The sequence below is a fragment of the Phascolarctos cinereus genome, unplaced genomic scaffold (assembly GCF_003287225.1).
Source record: "Phascolarctos cinereus isolate Bilbo 61053 unplaced genomic scaffold, phaCin_HiC Scaffold_1;HRSCAF=81, whole genome shotgun sequence".
Lineage (NCBI taxonomy): Eukaryota > Metazoa > Chordata > Mammalia > Diprotodontia > Phascolarctidae > Phascolarctos > Phascolarctos cinereus.
Window position 1 is genome coordinate 210,860,577 of NW_027555514.1, and position 15,100 is coordinate 210,875,676.

General features: G+C 37.6%; 1 protein-coding gene across 1 annotated transcript in view; it reads right to left on the minus strand.

Moving 5' to 3' along the window:
* Positions 1 to 14,033, minus strand: part of TUBA1A (tubulin alpha 1a) — a 39,628-nt gene extending 25,595 nt beyond the window's left edge. Inside the window, exons 1-2 of the mRNA XM_020966139.2 lie at positions 13,952 to 14,033; positions 52 to 174 (exon numbers count right to left, since the gene is read on the minus strand). The gene's annotated coding sequence lies outside the window, so the exon portion shown is untranslated. The remainder of the gene's footprint in view (positions 1 to 51; positions 175 to 13,951) is intronic.
* Positions 14,034 to 15,100: the final 1,067 nt, after the last annotated feature.

Below are 15,100 nucleotides of genomic sequence, written 5' to 3' on the forward strand. Positions count from 1 at the left end.
TGCCTTCTCGTGAATTGCCTTCCATTTATTCTGTATATATCTTGTACTTACCTAGTAACTTATATGTCATTTCCCTCATTGGAATGTATAAGCTCCTTGATGGCAGGCCTGGATTGATGGGGTTGGTTTTTTCTTTTTTTTGCTCTCTGTATCCCCAAACATTTAACACAGCTCCTGGAACATAGTAAGTGCTTAATTAATGCTTGTTGATCAACTGGCTGCTTCTGAGTTGGTCTTGTTGGCTTGCCAGTCAGAAGTCCAAGGGAAGAGCTACTGACTCCTTGTGCCTTAGATTTTTTTTGTATTTAGGCCACCAGTAAGCTATGTTAATAGCCGAGCCTTATACCCCCTGAGCCAATTTAAATTGTCATGGATCATTGTATTGATAAGAGTATCTAAATTTTTCGCAGTTGATTATTGTTATAATATTGTAGTTACCATGTACAGTATTCTCCTGGCTCTGCTCACTTCACTTTGTATTAGTTCATATACATCTTCCCAGGTTTTTCTGAAACCATTCCCTTTATCATTTCTCACAGTACAATAATAGTCCATCACAATCACATACCACAGCTGGTTCAACCATTCCCCAATTGATGAGCATTCCCTCGATTTCCAATTATTTGCCACCACAAAATGAGCTGCTATAAATTATTTTTGTACATATAAGTCCTTTTCTTCCTTTTTTTGGGATACAGACCTATTTAGTGGTATTGTTGGCTCAAAGAGTATGCCCAGTTTTATAGCTCTTTGGGCATAGTTCCAAATTGTTTTCCAGAATGGTTGGACTAGTTCACAGCTCCACCAGCAGATTTTTCCACATCCCTTCCACCTGCATATAATTTAGACATTTGGTCACTGAAGCACTCTGTTAAATGATACTTTATATGCTATGTCTATTATAAGTATTTTTCTTTTGTTTTTTTAAAATGTTTTTATTCATGTCTTTTGTTTTTTACATCATCATAGCTATCCCCAGTATCCCCCTTCTTCCTCCTCCCAGAGAGCCATCCCACATAATAGTGTTTTTTTAAAGACAAAATTAAAAGAAAAGAGGGAAAAAAATAACACAACTAATCAATGTATTATAAAGGTCCAGACATAATGTGTGGGTCTCCCACTACCATGAAGGCTTGCATGGGGCGGGGGGGCAGGAATCCTTCATATCTCTTCATTTAAGTCATGCTTGATCTTTACAGTTTTGCTGCATTCACTATGTGTGTGTGTGTGTGTTTGTCCTTTCCATTTATATGTTTTAATCACTGTGTATATTGTTTTCTTAATTCTGTTTACTTCACTACATATTAGTCCATGTGGACCTTTCCATGCTTTTCTGTATTTATCATATTCATTATTTCTTACAATACAGTAATACTCCATTACATTCATGTACCACAGTTTGTTTAACCATTCCCTAGTTGAGGGGTACCTACTTCCTCCACCCCCAATTCTTTATCACAAAAAGCGATATTTTGGTGTATATATAGGAACTCTCTTCTTATCCATGACTTCCTTGAGGTATAGGCTTAGTAATGGGGTCTCTGGATCAAACAAGATAAACATTTTAGTTACTTTATTTGCATAATTCCAAATTGCTTTCCAAAATGGTTATTATGTATATTCTTAATGTACATTTATTTTCAATGGTACCTTCCTATGATTATCAGGACATGAGGATAATAACCTTTTTCATCTCAAAGTGTCGGAAGTTTCATTTGACACCTGTGCTGCATAATTATAGATTTCAAGTATATCTAGCTTTTGAATCTTGCATACCTAATTTTTTCTACTGAGAACTTTTTCCATTATTTAACCAGCACCAAAATAGTTTTGATGATTACTGCTTTGTGGTATATTTTAAGATCTGGTACTGATAGGTCCACATACTTCCCATTTTGTTTTTCATTATTTCTCTTTCAATTCAATTTAATAAACATTTATTAAATACTTACTGTGTGCCAGGCACTGTGCTAAGTGCTGGGAATACAAAAAGAGACAAAAGACAAAAAAAAGACAAAAGAGACAAAGTCCCTGCCCTCAAGGAGCTTACATTCTAGATTCCTGACCTTTTGTATTTACAGATGAATTTTAAAATTATTTTTTCTAGTAATATGTAAAATCTCTTAGGTAGTTTAATTGGTAAGACATTGAATCAGTAAATTAATTTAGGTAGTATTGTCATTTTATGACAAAGTTTAATAAGAGACAATTGTCTCTTTGTTAGAATGTGCAAGCATTTCATCTTTGTTTAGTTCTTTCCAATTGCATAAATGCATTTACCTTTCTAGGTTTGTCTTGATTCCTATATTTGCATTTCAAAGTTTCTAGTCTTTTCATTAGTGATACTTGAAAGACCTCTCTATTACATTAATGTTCCATTCTCCTCTCCAGGGATCATATTCCGTTTTGCAATGCAAGTTATTCTTAGTTGTCAACCTTTTAGAATATGACATAATTTTCTTGATGATCCTGACTGTGTTTCTTAATTTCTTTCAGCTACTTGAAGTATTTATTTTCTCTGAAAGCTTCAGTTTTGAGCTATAATATTCTTAGGTATTTTTAGTTTGGTATTTCTTTTAGGACAAGATAGTAGGTTTTTTCTATTTTCATTTTCCCCTCTACTTTGCCCTAAATAGATCAGGGCAGGTTTCTTTGATAATTTACTAACATGTAGTATCTAGGGTTTTTGTTTGATTGTGGTTTTCAGTGAGTTTAGTGATGCTTAAATTATCTCAACTTATTTTTCAGCTCAGTTGTTTTGATTATAGATATCTTAAATTTTCTTCTTTTTAAAAATCTTTGTTTTCTCCTAATATTTCCTATCGAGTTATAGAGTCATTGAGTTTCTCCATTCTGTTTTTCAAGGACTCCACTATCTGGCTGAGGTTTTCCAATTTCTGTTCTAAGCTATTTATTCTCTTTCAGTTTTTTCTCCATGTAATTACTTTTTAATTTCTTGATTTATTTTTTTCTAATCACTCTTGTAATTCATATGGCCATGCCATTTTTTTCCTCCTGGGTTCTATTTGTACTTGTGGAGATCCTCTCTGGATTTACGTCCTGATCTTTTTTTAACCAATAGTATTCCTTCATTGTGTTCAATGTCTTTTGATGTTTACTCATATTTGCAGCCTCAGTTGCTGGATTAGGACTTTATGTCACAGCCAAGCTCTAGTCCCTTCTAGCATTCTTAGCTGGGTTATGTAGGCACTCTTGATCCAGTCCCCTCTGGAGTCTGGAAGCTCCTCCGACTGCCACTGCTACTCTGGATGGGGTGGCTAATATCAGGCCTCGCACTTTCCCTAAATCCCTGGCTTCTGTCTCAGTCTCCAGGTGTTCCAATGTAGACGATGGCCTCAGTCTGTCTCCGTCTGCATCCTTTTGCACAATACTCAATGGTGAATTGGTTTTGTTCCTTTTTGGGGCCCTGACAGATATCAGTTGGGTATTTGCAGATTACTCTGGTCTCAGACCTCTGCAAGGGTCCTGGTATCTGAGTCCCCTGAAGAACACTGTAGCTAAAAGACCATATGGTACTCTGTTAGGGTCCCTTCAATATATATTAAATTAGTTATCCCAGCTCACTTGTTTATTCAAAAAACCCATTTTCTTATTTTCATTGATGTCACTGGTTTTTATATCACATCCTTGGGAAAAGGTAATTCTTTTAACAAAAGTCTCTTGCACCTTGCAATTTACAGGCATGTTGGGACTCCAAGTACCCAGTCAGACAGTCACTGTTGTCAATCAAAGGAGTTCTCTGTTCACTATGAGCAAAAGGTTGGGAAGCATGTCTAGTGGGGGCAGGTATCCATCACCTTCTAGTGGGTTTGTGCCCTGTAATGTTATGAAGTTGATGAGGGCAGTGCAGGGTTCATTCAATTCATCAAGGGTTCTCCTAATCAACCCTCCTCACCTCTTTATATATCTGAAAGAGATCACAAATCTAGAGGAAAAGTTAAGATGTAGCCATGTTATGTTGCCAACATGTTTACATTTATCTCCAACACCTGGACTTCTCAACATAGGCCTGAAAGAGCATTTGCTATGTCTATAATGAAAGTACAATATATATGTAAGGGGGGCATATTTAGTTCACTTTCTGCAGCTATAGTTGATGTAGTTACATAAGGCAATGAGGTGTTAACAGAAGTAATGGGATGTTAATGCATTCACAAGGTATTGATCTCTTTATGAATGTGAATACCTTTCTCTAAACATGATACCATGCTGGTGGCATATAATAGGTTCTTGCTGTTTGTTAATAGGTTATTATATTTTGTTAATTGAAAAATTAAATTAAAATTGAAAAATATTTGCTTCAGTGGTTTTTCTTTTCCTAGTGGAAGGTTGGAGAGGAGAAAAAAATGTTTCTAATTGGAAACAAAATTTTTAAAAAGGAATAGGTTGAAACCTTACCAATAGAGTGTGTGTTCTGGAGGGAGGAGGGAGGAGAGAGATGCAAAATGATGAGGAACAAATGCAAGAATCATGGAAACATAAAGAAAATCTCTCCAGCAGCATTTGGCATTGCAACAGAGGAAAAATCTGGACAAACACAGGAAGCTATTTTCCTCTTCAAGGACAAAGTTCATACAGCAGATTTCCTTAGGTAACATCTGTCATGTGGTCATACCAGGCCTCCTTTATGAACTATAGGCTCTCAACAACAAAAAAAAGATGGATGATAAATTAAAGGAGCCACAGTGGCCTGTTTTGATGCCAGAGGAAACAGATCTCTCAGAACAATCAATTCAAGAGTGATTCAGCTGGAAGGACTTGCTTAGGCAGTTTCTGAGAACTGACTCAGGACTCCTCACTCCTCTTCAACAGGGAACACAGCACTCAACCTCATATACCCTTGCTGTAAAATGGAATTGAGTAACGTCTACCTCAGAGCAATAACATTAGGCTAATGAATGTTTTTGAAGTGACTTTGAGAACTATTGATGAGATATTGTATTTTGCAACATAGATTGGCTATGTTTCTGTCAGACTGAAAACTGACTTTATTTTGGTCACCATTTGAGCACCTGCTTGGTACCATGGAACTGCCCTGGGCAGCTTGTGGTCCTCCTCTTGCTTATCAGGACAGCATCCAAACATGGGCTGCCTTTGGATCATGTGGGATTCCAGGGCTATTAACAAAAGCTTCCTCTCCCTGCTTCTGAGAAAACAAGCATTCTCTGACTTGAGCAAATGTTTTTGTGAAATGGGTGTTTTATCTGGGGTTAGAAACCATGGGGTTAAGAAACCATGAGAGGTAGCATGGTATGTATAGTGGATAGAAGAGCTGGCCCAGGAGTCATAATAAAGACCTGGGTTCTAGTCCCACCTTCAGTATATAGGGTTGTACGATTCTGCACAAGTCACTTAACCTCTCAGTGCCCCAGGTAACTCTAAGTCTAGAATCGGGAGAAGTGAATCACAGGTCTAGCTTCCCCAGCCCCCCCAGAAAAGGGAATTTGAGAAAGGTAGCTAGCATCCACAGGAGACTATATGTAGGTAACAGGTTCAGAGGCCTGTTGAAAGTTATTGTGCCTCAGGTTTCCCATGTGAATGTGGGTTGCAAGGGAGGAGAAAATTGCTTTAAGGAAGCTAAAAAAGGATAGTGGGGAGCATCTTTGAAGCAGTGAACCTGTTAGAGATGTCTTTTTTTAAATCCACCACAAATATGAAGGACATGGAAGTCACTCTGTTAAGAAAGCAGGTGGGAGATTGATTTCTGACCTCCAGGAGAGAGGCTTTTATTGTTGAGAATGCTGCTGAATAAGGGCCAACAGGCACATCCCGGAGGAATTTTGCTGCCAAGCAAGGCTGCAAAAAGAAAGCTGACCCAATCCTTTTTTTTTTATACTGACTGCCTGCTCAAGAAATTATATCAGAGGATCACATTGAGAGACCCAGCCTTGAAGAAAAGGGGAATTATTGAGACTTTACAGGAGATCCTGATTCTGAATAAGTATTTAAAGGGAAATGGAACGTACAGCAAGCAGAGAGAAGCAGTATATTCATTGCCTCTGTATGGGACTATTGTTCTGCTGTGTGCCCCTTTGCCTGCCTTGGAGAGCTTCTCCCTGCCAGCTGTTCAGGAGCAGTGTCTTTGTTCTTTGTAGACCCCCAAATTGAGTGCAAACAGTGGGCAAATGTGTCCCAAAGTAATACATACACAAAGTTATTATGTATGTTGCATATGCACCAAATTATTTGCGGTCAATATTTTTAGACTTTGGTAATATTTTCTGGTATGCTGCAGCTCCACACTCTGGGTTTAAAAGCTGCATATATTTTAAAAATTATGATATCATCGTATTTTCAGGGGAAGGTTAAAATAAAACTCAAATGATCCTTCTCAACAATAGAAAATCAACATTTTTAGTGCATGATGTAAATACTTTAAAAGTCTTTAGAAGAGGAAAAAAAAACCCAGGTGGGTGTGATGCAAGGCAATCTTCTCATTGGATCTTTTTGCCTTAAATCTTCATGCTGGCAGAAAAAAGAAGCACTCCTATTTTTTTAATATTTCTCTTATTTTTTGAATTTTTTTAAATTGGAAAAGAGCCCATCCAAATGTAACAGGAGGGGAAAGGCCTTGTGGTATGGGTTTGGAATGCAATTCAACAGCCTAGATCCCTCATAGAATGTAAGCAGAGATTTTTTTCTTCCAAAAGATCAGTGGCTGAGGAGGCATTCTACCCATCCTCCCCACAGAGAGGGAATGGATGGAACACCTCAGGGTACAGAATAAGACCAACATTTTTGGATGTTGCCAGTACAAGAATTTGTTTTGCTTGACTATGCATATTTGTTGCAAGGGTTTTGTGTTTTTTCCAGTTTGGGGGAGGGGAGAAAAAAATGGGTTTTTGCTATTTAAAAATTGTGTGTGTGTGTGTGTGTGTGTGTGTGTGTGTATAAAAACAGAGACTATTTCAATTTTTTATCTTTCTATCCTAGCACCTAGTACATGGTATTTGATACATAAATACTTATTTACTGTTCACTTGATTAGAACCAATTGGAAGCACTCTTCCATATTAATTACCTTCTTTATATTTTTAACACACTTTCCTGTATTCCCTCTTCTGAATATAACACTACAGTCCTCCTTTGCATCTTCCATTGTGAAGTCTCAAAGATTTCTCTGGAGTAAAATGGAACTTGTTGCAAACAGATCCCTTCTCATGGAATGGCTTGAAATGAGAGTATTTTAATATTTTCATTATCAAGTATTAGTTATGGTGAAAGGGACAGAAATTTAACTGAGTACTCATCTCTGCCTAGGACCCTTAGATACCCTAACAGCCTGAAAGGTCTTCAAACTATGGTTTTTGTTATTGTTTGTCCTTTGATCTTGAAGAGGACCAATGACATCAGGAGGATGAAGTCTTGACTTGCAAGTGAACTGGATTTAGATGAGGCAGGGCTGTGCAAAGTCATTAGACTCACTTTTTTCTCCAGTCATCCGGAGTCTACTGGCAAGACATAGTCAGGACAATTGGCAATGGCCACTTCAAACTACGGAAACTGATTCTCATCCCCAATTGTGTTTTAGGTCCCCCTGCTAATTGCCATTTTGCCTACTAGCCAATTCAACTCACAGCTCTACTTGGAGGTAAATGCCAGGGGGTTTTCTAAGAGAGAAATTGAGCAATTAATAGGCATTTATTAAGCACTAGCATCAGGCACTGTGCTAGGTGATGGAGACACAAATACAAAGTTGAGACAGTCCCTGTGCTCAAGGAATTTACATTCTGTGGGAAGGATATAATATGTTCACAAATAATGTGGGTATGATCTGTGTATGTATATGTGTGTGTATGTACATGTATACACACATATACAAATAGATAAAATAAGCATGTGCACATATATGTATATATTTGCATGTATGTATACACATATACAGATGTTATAAGCAACATACTTATATGTGTGTACATATAGCATATACATATGTGTGTGTTATATATAACATACACATATAGCACATATAAATATATAAAATAAATAATAGTTATAGAGGAAGAAGCACTAATAACTGGCTATTGAAATATACCAGGCCAATGGTGATGAGGACCTAGACTGGGATGGTTGTGTGTGAGTAGAGACAGGGGAGATGTAAGAGATACTGAGAAGGTAGAATTGACAAGACTCAGTAATTGCCTGGATATGGGGGGGTGGGGTGTTGAGAGTGAGTGAAGAGACAAGGATAACTCGTAGGTTGCAAATATGCAAGCTCCCTGGAAGGATATTCTTAAGGTACCCTTAAGAGAAACTGGAAAGTTAGGAGGAAGAGTAGATTTAGGGAGAAAGATAATGAGTTCTGCTTTGGACAAGTTAAATTTAAAATGTCCGTGATGTCTAGATAGACACATCAAGCAGGCAGTTGGAGATGTAGAAGTGGAGCTCAGAAGAGAGATAAGGGATGTATACGTATGTTTGAGAATCATTTGCATCGAGATGATAGTTGAATGACTTTCTGGGAGCTGATGAGATCAAAGAGAGAGATGGAAAAAAAGCCTAGGACAGAGCCCTTGAGTAAATTCACATGTAGAGAATGGGACGTGGATGAAAAATTTGCAAAGGAGGCTGAGAAGGTACATATAGGAAGAAAATCATGACTGAGCAGTGTGAAGAAAATCCAGGAAAGAGACAGTATACAGAAGGAAAGGGTGGTCTATAGTATCAAATACTGCAGAGAGATCAAAAAGGATGAGGACTGAAAAAAGATAATTGGATTTAGCAATAAAGAGATCACTGGTGACCTTGGAGACAGCAGTTTCAGTCATATAATAAGGAAAGATGTTAGATTTTCATGAGACTGAGAAGTGAATGGGAAGTGGTGTATCTAATGAGTATAGGTAGAATTTTTTCTAGGAGTCTAGCTATAAAAGGAAGAGGGATTTTGTAGGGCCAAGTTAAACATTTTTAAGGGTGGAGATCGTCTGGGCATTTTTATAGGAAGCAGAAAAAGAGCCAGTGGATAGGGAGAGGTTAAAAAATTAGGGAAAGAAAACTTCTTTGTTATAAAGGAGAGCTTTTTTGGAGGAGGTAGAGGAGGAATACAAAGAAAAATTTGGGTGATATAAAAACAAAATATATCAATAAGAATTATCTTTTAAAAAAAAGAAAATTAGAGAAATAAAAAGGCAAGTTCCTGGAGGTGAGGAGAACAAGGGCACAAGTAAAGGAGTTGGCATTGCCAAGGAAAAGGATGACCTCATCTCTGCACTTGCAGCAAAGGAAGCAAAGATGGGAGATTTTCAGTGAAGTATGAGGCCAGGTCCTCTGCTGAGAGGAAAGGGAAATGGTGGTATAGGTGACTTGAGAAAAGAAACACTGGAACAGTCATTGTGGGAAGACTCAATCAGAAAAGAGAAAGAGGGTTGGCATGAGGCAATAAAGGCCCAAATGAGACTGGCTAACATACATTTATAGTGGACCCAGTAAGCTCAATCAATATGATTTCTCCCAGAAGCATTTGGCAGGAGCAGAGAAGATAGATGGTAGAATCTGATTGTTGTTACTAACAAGACCCCCACATAACAGAAGAGAGACTGAATTTCTCCCAAGTGTGAATGGCCTACATTTGAGAGAACTGATGGAATGAAGGAGGAAGAAGAGTGTACAATAGCAGTAATTCCCCAATTGTCTGGGAAGCACCAAATGTGTCCTTTACAGCATTGGAGAATTAAAAGTTTCCTCTTCTCAGAGGAAATGAACATTGGGTGGCAGGATAGAGCTGGAGGTACCTGGGGTATTTTCTGGATATCATCATTAGTGATATTCAATACTAAGGAGTTTTCATTGGTCATCCCCATAATAATCTGACTACTAAGAGTTCTGCCGTGGATTCAGTTTTTACTGGAGGCAATAGAATATCAGATCAAAGTTTCTGGGGGGCAAGCCACTTAGTGAGTGGTAGGTATTTATTCCTTAGTGTAGAAGCAAAGTCTTGCTTATGGAGTCATGCTCAGAAGGAGTCACAGAGGTGAGGAGCAAGTCTCTAGACTCCCAGTTCTTTTCTTTTTTAACCACTACAGAGCCCTTCCTTCTTAGCATATAACAAAAATAAATGAAGATAATCATAGATTATATCTGGGAGTTGGCCTTTTAATGAGCTTCTCCTCTGCTTTGTGGTACTTTGGTATGCAGCTGGCCACCTCCACCAAGAAGTACCTGTGCTCAGGGCAAGATGATTGTCAATTATGTTTGTTGTTCATGTGGCACTGGAGACAAATATTAAATACTAACTAAAAGAGAGCAAAATGATCGCACTGTTTTTATTGAGTACCCATTCCATGCCCAACACCATGCTAAGTAGTATGAAGAACATGGAGTTAACATAAGATATGGCCCCTGCCTTCTAAGAGTATACAGTGTAGGTGCAAAAGCATGACCAACACACATGAAATAATGGCCAGTAGTATAAGGCACTAATAAAATCAAATGTTACCTTGGGAATAGACATTTAAAGGAGTCCAGAGGTAATTGAGATCACTGAAGGATGGAGAAGGCATGAAAGGGAAGAAGCTTAAGCAGGGGTGGAAGCAAAGGCATTAATTAACTCAACAATGGAGTAGTGAGTGAATGGAGGTAGGGATAGGCATTGGCCTCTTCAATAAATTGAGGCAACTAGCCTGATGAGAACAGAGGAAGGTAGACTTGGGAGAATGAAGATAATGTCATGCAGGAACATATGGAAGGAAAAGGGTGCTGGATTGGAATCAGAGTTTGATTCTTGGCTCTATTACTTACTAGCTATATGACTGCCATCAATCATTGGCCATCACCAATCATCTTGACTTTTGTTTTGCCACTGGATTTTGATGACTCTAAAGGAGAAGTGAGGCTGATGAGTTTGCACAGCTCTGCCTTACTTAAATCTAAATCATGTACAAGTCAAGACATCATCTTCATGATGGCATTGGTCGTCTTCGAGAATGAAGGACTAACACAACAATATGACTGAAAAACCAAGAGTGTCACTATCTGGATAATATGAAAGGAACCTATCACCATTCCTCCTGGTTTCTAGAAGTGTCTTTTAGAGAAGGGGACAACTATTTATTTCATCTACACAAAAGGTATGCTAAAAACATACCAGGAGATAGATACTTAAAACATTAAATGTGAAGCATTTTCTAGGATTGTTAAATTGGCATTTTATATTTCACCCTGGATTTCTACTGTCTGATCAACTCTCTCCAGATCCCTGTCTTCTAGTGAAGTGAGGTCACGGATTGAGCTTATCCTCTTGGTAGTAACTCACTCAGATGTAGAAGCTCCTCTTGTATCAAGTCAATTCCAAATAAGAGACTCAGGATCACCAAACCTTTTAAACTCAAAATATGTTATCAAGGCTAGAATTGTCCATTTCAGGATCATTGTTCAGCCCTATTTTCAGGAAAAGAACAAAAAACAGAAGAGGTATACATTCCTAATCCATTGGGCCCAAGGCCCAAGCTTAGGCTTGCCTAAGCCAGTTCATGTACTTTAGCTACCATATATGCTCACAGTTCACCAGTTTCATTGGAGTTGGGGAAGGGTGACTCCTTTGTATCCCTTAGGGGAAGACCACGGAGTGAGCTGAGTTGAAGCATTGGAGCGCAGTCATTCCCCTTTCAAGGTTCACCAGATCAGTGGCTCTTCCTTCTTAGTGGCCACTAAGGAGATTAATTTGGCTCAAAGCTGTACTCTAGTGCTGAGTCATACGAGTTCCCAGGAATTTCCTCTGGATTTTGGCCATGACATTCCTTGGTGAATTCAGCGTTAGCTTTTGGGTTTTTTTTTAGGAAGTAATTGGATGAATTCTTTTTTAAAAAATAATTTATTTTTAGTTTTCAACATTCACTTCCATAACATTTTGAATTTTAAATTTTCTCCCCCTCTCTCTCCTCCCACCTCTGCAAAACAGCATGTAATCTGATATAGGTGCTACTTTAATATTCATATTAAGCATATTTTCACATTAGTCATAATGTATAGAAGAATTAGAACTAATGAGAGGAACCACAAGAAAGAAGAAACAGAACAACCAACAAAAGAAAAGGAGAGCAAATAGTATGCTTCCATATGCATTCAGACTCCATGGTTCTTTCCATATGCATTCAGACTCCATGGTTCTTTCTCTGGATGTGGATAGCATTTTCCATCACAAGTCTTTTGGAGTTGTCTTAGATCCTTGCAATCCTGAGAAGAGCTAAGTGTTATCAGTCATCAAACAATGTGGCTGTTACTGTGTACAATGTTCTCCTGGTTCTACTCATTTCACTCAGCATCAGTTCATAGAAGTCTTTCCAGGTTTTTCTGAAGTCTGCCTGCTCATCATTTCTTATAGCACAGTAGTATTCCATTACATTCATATACCACAACTTGTTCAGCCATTCCTCAATTGATGGGCATCCCCTCAACTTCCAAATCTTGGCTACCGCAAAAAGAGCTGCTATAAATATTTTTGTACATGTAGGTCCTTTTCTCATTTCTATGATCTCTTTGGGAAACATACCTAGAAGTGGTATTGCTGGGTCAAAGTGTATGCACAATTTTATAGCCCTTTGATCATAATTCCAAATTGCTCTCCAGAATGGCTAGATCAGTTCACTGCTCCACCAACAATGCATTAGTGTTCCAATTAAATTCTTCCTCTGAAAACTGCCTATTCTTATCCTTTGACCATTTATCAGTTGGGGAATGACTTATATTCTTATAAATTCTACTCATTTCTCTATATATTTTAGAAATGAGGTCTTAGGGGCAGCTAGTTGGCACAGTGGATAGAGCACTGGCCCTGAAGTCAGAAGATCCTGAGTTCAAATCTGGAGTAGAATTTAGTATATAAAAATGCAGGGATAGTAATCATGATCTCAGACAAAGTTAAAGTAGATTTAATTAAAAAATGAAAAATAGGGAAACTACACCACGTCTCAGCAATATTATTCAATATTGTTTAAGACCATTTAAAATACCTAGACAATATAAAATAACTGAGTCAAAAGAGACACAGGAACTATATGAACATAAATATAAAACACTTCATGCAAATAAACTCAGAATTAAATAATTGAAGTAATATTTATTGTTCATGGGTAGATAAAGCCACTATAATTTTTTAAATGACAATTTTACCTAAATAATCTATTTATTCAATATCATCCTAATTGAATTACTAAGAAACTATTTCACTGAATTTGAAAAAATAATAACAAAGTTCATTGGGAAGAGCAAAAAGTCAGCAACTTTAAACAAACCAGGAAAAAAGATGTAAAGGAAGTAGATTCAGTAGTATCAGACCTTAAACTATATTATATGGGAGAGCATTGTTGAAGTGTAAAAAGGATAATTTTGACTATTTCAAACTAAAATTTTCTTGTATAAATAAAACCTATATGGCCAAGAATAGAAGGAATGCACAAAACTGGGGGAAAAAAAACTTTCATAGATAATCTCTTAGATAAGATGTGATTGGGTTGGAATATTGCTGTGGTGTAGGAAATGATGAGCTGGTTGATTTAGAAAAACATGGAAAGACTTGGACTTATGAAGGAAGATGCTATCCACCTTCAGAAAAACAGATAACAGGTGGAAATAAGCATAGTACATAGTACAACTGTATACGTGTTTATATGTGTATGTTTATAGATATCTGTGTATATGTATATATATCCACACTTAATTGCAGCCTTCTTTAGGGTGGGGGGAAGGGAAAAAAAGTAAAAATTGCACAGCAGAGAACAAAAGAAAATCAACAAGGAAGCAAAGAAAAGCTGGGCAGCTTTGAAAACAATGTGAAGTATTTATTATATAGGTTTTCTTGAAATGGAAATTTATTGTATTATATTGAATCCTCTCTTACGGTCTGCTGTGCATGTAGCAATGTTGTTTTTCTTTCCTTATTTTGTATTTAAGTTTAAAATTTTTTAAAATTCCCCCCCAAAAAATGTACACTTACCTTTGGTATTTATTAGTGCACTGTGCATGATTGAGTCATGGCTGATGTAGATCTGAGCTGTGCCCTTCAATTTGACCTATAAAAAAGGAAGCAGACAGATCTGAAGATAATGCTGAGAGATGCAGATTAGAGAGAAGGTACACAAAGAGGCACACTTAGGTCCCAAAGTGGGGGCAGCTTGCTTCTCAAAGCATATCTCCCCTAGGAAAACACTCAGCTCCAGAGATGGCAGAAATAAGAAACAGTAACTGAGTAAGAAGCCACTTGGCCCCATGAGAGGAGAGGAGTTCTTGCATAATAATAAATTCCCAGAGCAAGCAAGAGTCACAAATCAGAAAGACCTAGTTTCATAACATGAAGGACAAACTGGGCTCTTACCCTCTAGTATTAACAGTAATAATTGTGAAGGTCCAAGAGAAGGGGAATGATCTCCTTCCCTCTTCTCCTTACAACCCCCCCCCCAGCTGCAATAACCTCAGCTCTTTCCTGTTTTGGAGAAGCCTCAACAACAGGGAAAATGCTATAAGCCTGAGGATTGGATTCCTGAGAGACGCAAATGTAAAAACAAAGGAAAGCAATAGGTTGCTACTTTATGTGCTGGGGGAAAAATGGAAGCTACTTTTGGTCAAGCAGGTTTACAACAAGGGGAAAACCCCCCACCAACTCACAGCACAACTTAAAAGGCAACCATACCCTATCAACACCGCGAACGAAACTTTCAGAAATAACAGGCAGCTTTCTCTACAATTCAGGTTTATAGGGAGATTCTTCAGTTTGGGTTCAGAAGGAGCTGAATTTCTTCTAGCAAGATTACCTTGATACCTTTTTTTTCCTTTGGTGAGGTAGGGCTCACCAAAAAGAGGGGAAAAGTTGTTTGCCTATTTATGGAATTGGCTATGTGTCCTGTTAGATGAAAATAAACCAGCTCTGTATTTGACATACATTGTTAGCCTGCCCGCTTTCGTGGGAAATGAGAGCCCTATTACCTTTTCTTTACATTTTTCTTTTTAAATTTTTAAAATTATAAATAGAAAATAATCAACACATGAACATTTCCTGACACAAAGGCTAGAAAATGGGAATTGTTCATGAAACCAGGAGTCCATGATAAAAGCTTATCCTTTTAATGTGCCTTTACTTTCATTACTA